General features: G+C 33.7%; 1 protein-coding gene across 5 annotated transcripts in view; it reads right to left on the bottom strand.

Moving 5' to 3' along the window:
* Nucleotides 1-12,365, bottom strand: part of WWP1 (WW domain containing E3 ubiquitin protein ligase 1) — a 155,285-nt gene that overhangs the window by 122,002 nt on the left and 20,918 nt on the right. For 4 of the 5 annotated variants that reach the window (XM_074270174.1, XM_074270166.1, XM_074270193.1 and 1 more), the window contains exon 2: nt 1,930-2,024. The exons of the other annotated variant lie outside the window; for it this stretch is intronic. The gene's annotated coding sequence lies outside the window, so the exon portion shown is untranslated. The remainder of the gene's footprint in view (nt 1-1,929; nt 2,025-12,365) is intronic. 5 annotated transcript variants of the gene reach the window in all.

The raw sequence follows: 12,365 nt of genomic DNA on the forward strand, positions 1-12,365 counted from the left end.
GGGTTGGGGGAGGAAGGGAAAAAATCTGAATAGAAGTAAGTGCAAGGGATAATGTTGTAAAAAATTACCCATGCATATGTACTGTCAAAAAAATGTTATAATTATAAAAAAAAAAAAAATAAAAACTAAAAAAAAAATAAATAAAATAAAATATCAATAAGAATAACACAAAAATTTTCTTATCATTAAAACAATACCAAACACTTATGATCTTCAAAAAATGAAGTTTTTAAGAGATTTAGAAGAAATTAAACCCATATAAGCAGGAGGAGGCAAATGTCATTCTGTTATCTTGTATTACTTATCCTTCATGATATTCAAGAGTAAATCTATATAAAATCATTTTATATCCCAATTCATCAACATCCCATTCAATTTCAAAAAGTATTTGTTTTATCCACCTTTAGTATATCTACCAAACACTGAATACAAAAGAATAATATCAAGATAACAACTTTTTATGGCACAGCTTGTCTGTACCGATCAAAAAAAGTGAGAAGAATAAGATATAACAGTAATGATATATATGGGGAAAAAAGCAATATAAGGGAAATCTGCAATCATACTTTAACAGTATTCTTAATCTTTTTTTTTTTTTTTTAACTTTTGTCCCTTTATTCCTTTGGCAATGCAATAAAAATCTATGGACCCATTCTCTAAAAAATATTTCTAAATATAAAAATGAAATATACAAGATTACAAAGGAGACCAATTATGTCAAAATACCATTATCTTAAATCCTATAACAAAAGAAAATAGGCTAAGATAGAAAGAAAAGCTCAGAAACTATGCTACATATGAGGATGATGGAATAAATGCATAAGAGCAAAACTCATGAGTAGAAGATTAGATTCTGGAATATTCTTTAAGAAATAAAGATAAAGAATTTTTTTAAAGAACAACTAGGAACAAGATGTTTCAAATGAAAATATTTAAACTAAAAGAATGGAGAGGATTCTGTATATTTTTATTGGACTGGAAGGTTTATTTAAAACCCACAAAATAAAGAAAAAGAATATAAATAAAAGTAATTTCAAGGAGTATGGGATAGGACAGGGCAATAAGGCAACAGGCAGGATTGGAATGAGCAGAATTTCTGAGAGAAGACTAGGATAAGATTCATGTTAGGAAATCCAATCACATGGACAAAATTCTGATTTTAAAGGGGCAATAGAGGGAGGGGGAAAATAGTACTATAAAATAAATTAAATGAAAAAAACCCATAAAACTCTGCCCACTAATTTCAAGTGGTCTAGGATAGGGGCAGCATCACAATTCTAAAAGGGCTGGTATGAGGACCCAAATAACTGAAGGCAATGACAGCCAAGAAGGCCAGTTATTAAGGAAGCCTCTAATATCAATCACCGTCAGCAAAAACAGAACTAGTGGCCAATGGTGATATCTTCTCTGATAAGTAATAGTGACTTCTACTACTCTGGTGACAGTGGACTGAAAATTGTTGCTGGTTTTAAAGATAGAATGAAAGGCAGAATGAGGTTAAAATTCCCTGTTTCTCTAAGGGACTTACAATTTGTTCTAAGGTAAAGATAGGCAGAAAGGCCTTAGCACCTTACCCACTGAGAACAAAATACTTCAACTCTTATTAGTACTACCATTACCATCACCATAACCTCAACATTTATATAGCACTTTTAACACCAGAAGAATATGAATTTAAGAATATCTCGCAGGACCAAGCTATGTCAACTGATAACATTACATTTTTTAACCTGAAAGAAAACAAATAGTAGGATGAAAATTTTTATTTCAAAGTAATAAAATTTTTTGTCAATTGACATGCCTCGACCTTCTAGTGTGTTAAGGTCTGCAAGAACTTTACACATATTACCTTATCTGATCTTTACAATAATATTATGAAATAAAAACGACTATCCCCATTTTATAGGTGAGGAAATTTAAGTGACTTACCCATGGTCACACAGTAAGTACTGGAGGTAGAATTCAAACCCAGGTCTCTCCTGACTCCAAATCCAGTGCTCTTTCCACTACACCACGCTGCCTCTCTAAAGAAGAGATGTAGAGAGGATTTAAAGTGTGGAGGAGAAACAATAAGGGAGCTTAAAACAGATGACTGATTTTGTTAGTAAGACAAGAGGCAAGGTCAAAAGCAGAGTAAAAATTCAACATCAATACCAAATGAGAACGAACACTAGCAATGCACAAAAGTAAATGCATCTTATTATTTCTTAAAGCAATCTAACCAGTGCAAAAGTTACCACAATCAGCAAAATGAAAAGAGCCTCAAAACTTGTCTTTAGTCAGCTGGCCCTTCACCTTAATGCCAAGTTTACAAGTGAAACATGAGAAACTTAGATTTGGACTTAAAGAGCATCTCTCTATTAAAAAAACCAAAACGGAATGAAATTATTTTGCCTTTGTGATCACCCTGATTGATATTTTTCAATATTCCACTCCTACTTTATATAATTCCATTTCAGAAAATAAACTAAATGCTAATAAAGCTAAATACATCAAAACACATATCTTGAGAAAATCAGTTAGCAAGTTAAGTCTATGTAGCCCCCCCCCCAAAAAAAAAGGCTCTATTTTTACTTTTACAGCAAAAAGTTAACTATCTGAGATGTTAACAAAAATTTAAAGCAGAATCCAAGTTGGAGTGGGGGAGGGCAGGGAAAGTGAGGGGAGAACACAATTATATTTAAATAGCAAATATTTAACTATATGTAGAACATATCCTTTAAATTGATAGCTATCTTATGATTTATTGGACTTCTTGCCAAGATAGTTCAGTGAAAGCAAGCAGACTGTCCAGCTCCCATATTTCCAATCCTGAAAAACCCAAAAATTGCATCAAAACACATGATAATCTCTAAGAAGCTCAAAATAAGAAACAGAAGAGGTAAACAATCTGGGAGTCTCCCAAACAACCAGACCAGAAGTAGACTGAAAGCTCAGAGACAGAGACAACTCCTCAGAGTATGGAAATCAGATCCTACACCAAGAGTAACAACAATCAGTGCAAGACAGTGCAGGGCCATGGACTCCTAATTCCCTAGCATTCAGTTCTGAGATGTTAAAGAAAAAACTGAAGATCCAGTAATTTGAATCTGAAGGATCTAGGGAGGGGGATCCCAACTCTAGGAAGTGAAAGTTTAGCATAGGATAAACCAAGATTGAGATCAAATAAGACCCAAACAGTCCATTCAAAAATCTATCAGGAGGTGGAGCCTGATCCTGCCACAGTGCCCCATATCCCCCCAACTAATGCTGAAAAAGGTGAAAACCAAATAATTATAACAGAAAGGTACAGTAAAATCCAACCAGAAAGAATAACTCTCTAAACAGAGATTCAGAAGAAAAAATAGATTTTTCCACAAGGACTATATGAATATATATTGAAGAAATTATGTAGCATTATCTGAATGAAGACCCTCTCATGGGAATATGACCTAATTATGACTTGACACTTTATAATAACAATTTGAACTATAGCTAAAAAGCTTCAGGTTATTTAGAATGAACATTCCTCTCTGATTTCCCACCACCTCTTAATTAGCATTTAAGTACTTCTTTGAATCCTCTCATCTGGAGATATCTGCTTGTATAGCAGTTCTATAAGGAAATTTAAATTGAATTTATTATTATTGACTTGTATTCTTTTGTTCCAGGAACAGCTTTCTGGGCTTACGATGTAAGCCTGGGCTCACCCACAAATGGGAGAAAAAGTCAGGGGGAAGGGAGGAGGGAGTGAGGGAGGAGGAGTGGAGCTTCTGGTCTATTTAATCTTGCGTTTTGCAGTTTATGTTTTGCACTCTTTTTACTAATAAACAGCTTGTCTGATGGGAGATGCCCTTTCTTACAAGATCATAATAAACTCCTCTTTGCTTTTTTCTTACATTTGAGAGCATGATTGTTTTTGTGATTGCTACTGTCCCACACAAAAAGAAATTAAAAGTTTTGAAAAAATAGAATAAAACTTCTTGAGAATATAAGAAACTTAAGTACTTAGATAAAGTAGTAAACTTTACTTAACAGCTTCCTTAAAAATCATAATGGACCAAACAGATTTAATGATTCCATGACAAATCAAGAAACAACTGCGGGGGGGGGGGGGGGGGGGGGGGGGCGGGGGGGGCGGGGGGGGGGGATGTAAAGCATTTGGTAGGGAAAAAAGTCACTTGGAAAACAAGTTGAAAAGAGCTAGTTGGTTAAGACTACCCCAGAAATATAATAAGGAGCCTGTAACCCATATGTCTTAATTTCAAGAGTATTTCATTTTTCTGATTACATGTAAAGATAGTTTTCAACATTCATTCTGGCAAAATTTTGAGTGCCAAACTTTTTTCTCTCTTCTGCTTTTAACCTCCCCCTCACCAAGACAGCAAGCAATTTGAAATAGCATATACATTTTAAATATAGTTTCATATGAAATTTCCATATCAAAATGAAAACTGAATCTGTTAGAACCTGAGGGCAAAGTGACAATGGAAAGAAACTATAACTTCCTGAAAAAAAAAAAAAAACTTCCAAAAGATAAATCCCAGAAATTTCTGAATTTCCACATCAAAGAAAAAATGCTACAAATATTCAAGAGTTTAGGTACCAAGAAATTGTGGTCAGAATCAAACAAGACCTAGTAACTTTTATTATAACCAAGAAGAAATCTTAGAATGCAATATTCCATATTATTGCTCTGTAAGAAATGACCAGCAGGATGAATTCAGAAAGGTTTGGAGAGACTTACATAAACTGATGCTGAGTGAAATGAACAGAACCAGAAGATCACTATACACTTCAACAACAATGCTGTATGAAGAGGTATTCTGATGGAAGTGGTTATCTTCAACATAAAGAAAATCCAACTCACTTCCAGTTGATCAATGGACAGAAACAACTATACCCAGAGAAGGAACACTGGGAAGTGAATGTAAATTGTTAGCATTATTGTCTATCTACCCAGGTTACTTATACCTTCGGAATCTAATACTTAACGTGCAACAAGAAAATTGGATTTACACACATATATTGTATCTAGGTTATACTGTAATACATGTAAAATGTATGGGATTGCCTGTCATCTAGGGGAGGGAGTAGAGGGAGGGAGGGGAAAATTTGGAAAAATGAATACAAGGGATAATGTTATAAAAAAAATTACTCATGCATTCATACTGTCAAAAAAATTTATAAAATTTTAATTAAAAAATTTTAAAAAAGGAATGCAATATTCCAAAAGATGAAGGCTGAGAGCTACCCCTATAATGGGGAAAATGGACCTTTAAGGGATAGAGAAGTTTCAGTTTCAAGCATTTCTGATAAAAAGGTAGGACTACATAGAAATTCTGAAATGTAATCAACAAAAATCCTAGAAAGGTAAATTTATTTGAGTAACTGGAAAGAGCTACATAATATGCAATACTAGCATTCTAACAAGAGAAGAAAGTGTACCTTGACAACTACCCTTAATAATTGTATATATTTAAAGGAAACAGAGAATTGATTAAGAAAAAGAGAAGATTTAAGTGTGAATGGATTCTGATTAGAATTTTGTTTTTTATTTTAAAGTAAAGACAAGGTAAAAGGAACACAAGTATAAAAAAGAGGAAGAAAGAAATGGAGTTTATTTCTAATAATTGAGGTATATGAGAAAAGTATTCATGGAGCAATGGCCAATTGAGTGGTAAAAATAGGCACAGACACCCCCGCCCCTCAAAGTTTGGTGTATAAATAAACTAACTAAAAAGGGAAACTGGGAAAAGAGGGAGATGCGTTAAGAGAATAGATAATATTAAGAGGGAATAGCAAACAAAAAAAATTTTTTTTTGACCCTTAAAGAAATATTAAAAGGAAAAAAGGAAATGCAAATAACTGGAAACTATCAGGGTTTCCATAATCTGGGGAATTGTTGTACAAATTGTCATATTTCAATGGGATTTGGAGTCACAAGAAATGACAAGAGAACTTCAGAGAATCCTGAGATATATTGAATACAGCAAAATGAATAGAACCAGGAGAAATTTTTAAAATAACAAAAATAAAAATAAAATAAAAAAAACAAAAAACTCAACTGACTGAAGAATGTTGCCCAAAGCAATGATAAAGCACATCTCCAGAGGCTCTATGACAAACTTCTTAAGAGTTGATGATTTTAAGATGAAGAAATACATATATGTTTTTAGACATGGTCACTATACAGATTTTTCCTCCTTAACTATGCTTATTTGTACAAAGGTGTTTTTTTCCCTAAATTAGGGGATGGAGAGAGAAGTGAAACAAACAATTAAGATGCCAAAATAAGAGAACCATCAACCTTTTTTCTAATGCTCAGAAGAGAAGGAAATGCAAACAGGGTAGTTTTAAAAGCAACATGTCAAATTTACTATATACTATTTTAAGATGCAAATGGTATAAAATATATTCAAAATTACATGCAAATATTTTTGTGTTCTACCATGGTATATAAAAATGCTCATGCAGAGAGATACTTAAGTTCAAAATAAAAAAAATTTAATTTTTAAAATAAAAGCTACCATTTTTATGGTTACAAGCAAATTAAAAAAAAATTTTTTTTTACAAGAAAGAGATAGTAAATATAATGGGAAAAGAAAGTTAGTGATTTTAAAACAAATATAAAAGCTTAAAAATATGAACAATGAATTATAAAGGGGCCTCTCCTATGAAGCATTTCCATGTATTTTTGAAAAACAAGAAGATTTCCAGGTAACCAGAACAAAGTGGAAGACTAGAGACTTCCTCAGATCTTTATGCCCTCTCAAATCTCTTCAAATAAGGAATCATATGCAAAAGATAAGGCAATTCTTTTAACTATCTTTAAGGTCTACAATCCCAAAAAACCTAAGGAAGATAGAAAAACTCAATGAACTAATCATTGTTATTTTTGGTCAGTCATGTCTTCATGACCCCATTTGTTTTTGTTTTGTTTTGTTTTTGCAAAAGTGATTTTCCTTCTCCAACTCATTTACAGATGAGAAAACTGAAGCAAATTAAGTTGAAGGGTCATACAGCTAGTAAAAGTCTGAGGTCAAATTTGAACTCATGGACAGGAGTTATCCTGCCTGACTTTGGTCCACTGTACTGCCTAGATGTCTCAATTCATCAACAGTAGAAAAAGCTAACTTGATAACTGAGCATCCTGCTGTAAGTATCTTTGCTTCCCCAATTTCTGCGGTCCTCTACACCTTCCCACCTCAGAAACTACGTTCTCACACAGGAATATACAAACAGACATAAGGACTTAAAAAGAGAATTCCAACTCTGCCTTGTACCTAACTCTATTACAAAAGGCTAAAAGCCAGAAGTTTGCTCTGCCTAGGAGATGGGGGGGGTGGGGGGGGAAGAGAGGGGGAAAGGGGCAATGCTTTTTACTGCAACAATGCTCTGCCAGAGAATGGAAGAACATGCTAACATGTGTGTATGATTATACTGGGTCTGAAAAGGAAGAAGATATATGCAGTGTAGCTCAGATACTGATGTTAGTAAAAATAAATTCCCCTGGGTGAAAGGAGGTTGAGATAGCTATGAGATCCAACCCCTGAGGAAACTTCCATCAAAAAGGAAGGAGTCATTAGTGAGCTAATGACCAGATATCAGGAGGAAGAAAACTCAGTTAAAGACCCAAGTTAAAGCATAAAAAGGTAAACCATCAGAGAATGTAGTAATAACAGAAGAGAATATGGTTTTCAGATCCTCTAATGAATACAGCTATCTATGAATAAATGAGGCAAAAACAAAGAAAAATGACTCTACAACCTGATGAGCCAGAGGGCCTGATGGATTCCCATGAGGAAAAAGATACATACACAGCAGGATGTTCCTGCATGGCTTAAGAGAAAAGACCTGGGTTCAAATCTTCCCCCCCCTCCCCCCCAGAAACTTAATAGCTGTGGTAAATTACTTAATCCCTGTTTGTTTCAGTTTTCTGATCTACAAAATAGGGATACTAAAAGTATCTATGTGTTAGGGTTATTGTGAGGATTAAATAAAATAATTTTAGCAAAGTATCTGACATAAGGTAAACAATACAAACATCTCAGTTTTGGACAAATTTTAACATAAATATAAAAAAGCAAAAAGAGAATTGAACTGATGAACAAAGTAGTGCTAAAAAATTAATATCTTCTAAATGGATCTGTTAGAGCTTACATATTTCTTTGCTAAACACTGAAATTTTACAAAATTTGACCATGTATTAAATCACAGACATTATTATAAAAACAAAAAATGTCAGAAATAGTAAGCATATGCTCTACAATAAAAATTGCAATCAAGTAAGGAAGCAGAAACAATGGACACAGATCCAAATGGAGACCTAACAGCAATCTTAAACAAATGTACCTAAGAACAAATCATCAAAATGTAAAAGTAAATAATGAAGATGAAATAACACACCAAAAGTATTAAAGTAGTCCTCAGGAAGTAAAACATATTCTCTAACAATATACAATTACAAAACAAGAGATGAATTAATAAATAAAATGTGCTTTTTTCAATGAAAGCCTGCAAATAAACTTAATAGAAGCAGAATAGTATAGTAAAAACTACTGAAGGTACAGATAAAATGGAAAAACTAATGAAAAGTAAAACTAAAAGATAGTTCTTTGAAAAGATTAGTAAAGCTAATAAAGCATCAGTCAACCCAATTAAAAAGGGCCAAAAATAAAATTGCCTAAAGAGAAAACAAAGGTGAAATCACAACAAAATTGTAAGAAATAATTTGGAATCCTATTAAGTACAAGGCATTTGGATGGCTCAGTGAATAGGACACTGGGCCTGGAGTCAGGAAGACCTGAGTTCAAAATCCAGACTTAAGACATTAGTTGTGTGACCCTGGGCACTGTGTTTCAATGCTGATGTTATAAAGAAAGAATAATTCCAGTCTTCAAGAAGATCACAATCTAATAAAGAACAATCTACAAAAACCATATAGGATGAACATGAAATAATCGAGAACGGGAAGGCACTAGAATTAAGAAGTTTAGAAAAAGACATTTCTATAGAAGATTTTAGCTGGAACTTGAAGGAAACCAAGAAAATCAGGAGGTAGGAATGAAGAGAGAGACATTCCAAACATGGCGATCAATCAATGAAAATATTCAGAGCTAAAAATGGACTGTCTTATTCAAGAAACAAGCAAGAAGCCCATCATCACTGAAACAAAGAGTTTGTGGGACATATGTAAGATTTAAGGAAAAAATGGATGGGAAGGAAGGGTGAAGGAGGGTAACAGGGTTATTAAAGGCGTTAAAGTGCTAAAGAGAAAATTTTATATTGAATCCTAGAGGTGACAAAAAGCTACTGGAGTTTACTGAATAGAGAGGGGACTGACATGGTTATATATGTGATTTAGAAAAATCACTTTACAGGCTGATTGGAGAAGGGACTGCAATGGGGAGATATCTGTGGCGAGCAAACCAACCAGTACGGTACTGTCTGATGAGAGGAGGACCATTCCAGCAGTATAAGGAGAGAGGAGAGTATATTTTAAAGATGTTAGAATAGGTAAAACATCTGGATTAAAAGAAATGGGATACTTTGATCTGGCAGTGTTACTACTGGGCTTATATCCCAAAGAGATCTTAAAGAAGGGAAAGACCTGTATGTGCAAAAATGCTTGTGACAGCCCTTTTTGTTGTGGCTAGAAACTGGAAATTGAAAGGATGCCCATCAATTGGAGAATGACTGAATAAATTGTGGTATATGAATGTTATGGAATAGAATATTATTGTTCTGTAAGAAATGACCAGCAGGGAAGATTTCAGAATGTCCTGGAAATATTTACATGAATTGATGCTAAGTGAAATGAGCAGAACCAGGAAATCATTGTACACAGCAACAGCAAGATTATATGATGATTTAATTCTGATAGAAGTGGCTCTTTTCAACAGTGAGATGATTTGAACCAGTTCAGATGGTCTTGTGTTGAGGAGAACCACCTGCACCAAGAGAGAGGACTGTGGGAACTGAATGTGGATCACAACATAACATTTCCACTCCTGTTTTTGTCTGCTTGCATTTTTGATTTCCTTCTCAGGTTAATTTTACCTTATTTCTAAGTCCAATTTTTTTTGTGCAGCAAAATAACTGTATACATATATGTGTGTGTGTGTGTGTGTATTGTATTTAACATGTATTGATTTCTCTGTCATTTAGGGGAGAGGGTAGGGGGAAGGAGGGGAAAAGTTGAAACAGAAGGTTTTGAAAGGCTCAATACTGAAAAATTACCCATGCATATATCTTGTAAATAAAAAGCTATAATAAAAAAAAAAAAAAAAAAAAAAAAAAAAAAGAAAGAAAGAAAAAGAAAGAAGTAGGATAAAGAGGAAGGGAAAAGTTGGGTGGAAAGGATGGGGGGAGAGGATAAGGGAGGAATCTTGGGGGGGGTAAGTTAAATAATAGCAAGGTAAGGTGGCAGATAGAAGTAAAGGAGTCAAAAGAGATAGGAAACAAGAAATACACAAAGACAATAATAATGATCAGGAGTAGAATTTATTAGGAAAAAAGTAGGAGTGGTAATCATTAAAGTTAAAATAGATTCAATCAAAGGAGAAAAATAGGAAAACTGCATATATCAGCCATATTAATATAGTTTTAATATATTTAAAACAACTAGATAATATAAGATTGGAATATTGCTGTGATGTAGGTAATGATAAGTTGGTGGATTTAGAAAAATATGGAGATTTAAACCTATAAAAAAGATGAAACCTTCAGAGAAACAAAAGACAAATAAGTGTGGTATAACTTTACATATATAAATCTACATATGTATATCATTATAGATATCTATGAATAAATACACATATATGCATATATGTGTATGTAGTGTGTGTCTGTATAAATATACTGTAGCCTGCTTAAAAGAAGTGGGGGAGAGAAAAGGGGGAAAAAGAATAAAGTAAAAAGTGAACACAGAGAACAAAAGAAAACTACAAGGAAGCAAAGACAAGACTGACAGAACATTGTCATATTGTTATATATTATTCAGTGTTTATTATACACTTTCTTGAAATGGAAATTGTTTCATATTTTGAATCCTCTTATATTTTGCTATGTGCATGAATATTTTTTTCTATTTAAGTTTTACACAAGTTAATACATTTTCTTAAAATAGTGAAAACAACAGACAATAGTCTGAATATGGAGGGTGAGAGAGAATAAGGAGTAATACTTAGGTTATGATCCTGAGGAAGTGAGAGGATGATGGCAATCTTAACAGTAACAGAGAAACTTGAAAGGGGAAAGGATTTGGATTTAGTTTAGATATATTAAGTTTTAGATGTCTATGGAACATCCAGTTCAAGATATTTAACAGGCAGTTGTAGATACAAGACTGAATATCATCAGATATATTAAGGAAGGATTAGTGGATCTGAGAATCATTAGCATAGAAATGATAATTGTATCCATGGGAGCTGCTGAGAGCATTAAAAGAAATGGCATAAAGGGAAAAGAAATAAGGTATAGACTAGGGTAGGACACTCATGTTTTGCAGGCATAACGAAATGAAAATCCAGTAAAGGAGACTAAGAATGACATGGTCAAACAAGTAGAAAGAGAACTAAAAGTGATTGGAAAGTATGAAGCTGTTCAACAGTGTCAAAGGCTATATAAAGGTCAAAAAGGATGAATACTGAGACCATTAGATTTGACAATTTAAGAGATCATTACCAAGTTTTGAGAGAGGATCAAATGAAAGTCTGAGGAGGGGGAGACATGGTTGTTTTTGTAAACAATAAGGAAGCATTTAGTACACAAGGAAAGATTGGAAATCATGGGAATGATAAGAGAGGGCAATTTGCTAGAGAGAACATGATGGAATGAAGTCACTTATGCAAAGAGAGGTTTGCCTTGGCAATGAAAAGGGCCACTTCTTCATATAAAACAAAAGTAAAGGGGGTGATGGTAGCAGAAAAACCAAAGTGTTAGATAAGATGAAGAAAAAAAGAAGGGACAGCTAGGTGGCGCAGTGGGTAGAGCACCAGCCTTGAATTCAGGAGGACCCGAGTTCAAATCTGGTCTCAGACACTTAACACTTCCTAGCTGTGTGACCCTGGGCAAGTCACTTAACCCCAGCCTCAAAAAAAAAAAGAAAAAGAAAAGAAAAGAGGGACTCTCAAGAAATGGGCTCAATTTTTTCTGTAAGAAATGAGGCAAGGTTCTAAGCTGAGATGATGAGGAGAAAGAAAATCTTGAGGGGTCTGAGGAAAAATGAAAAATTTTGGAAGTCACTGTGTTGAGTGATAATGATCTAATTAGGAAGGTATAAAACAATAGTGTGGCTTCAGTGAGGGTCCAATTGAAGCTATATAATATAAATCTAAAGTGGACCCAGTCAAAACAATTACATAATTTTCTCTACCACCATT

Source organism: Sminthopsis crassicaudata, chromosome 1, assembly GCF_048593235.1.
Source record: "Sminthopsis crassicaudata isolate SCR6 chromosome 1, ASM4859323v1, whole genome shotgun sequence".
In the NCBI taxonomy this organism is placed as follows: domain Eukaryota; kingdom Metazoa; phylum Chordata; class Mammalia; order Dasyuromorphia; family Dasyuridae; genus Sminthopsis; species Sminthopsis crassicaudata.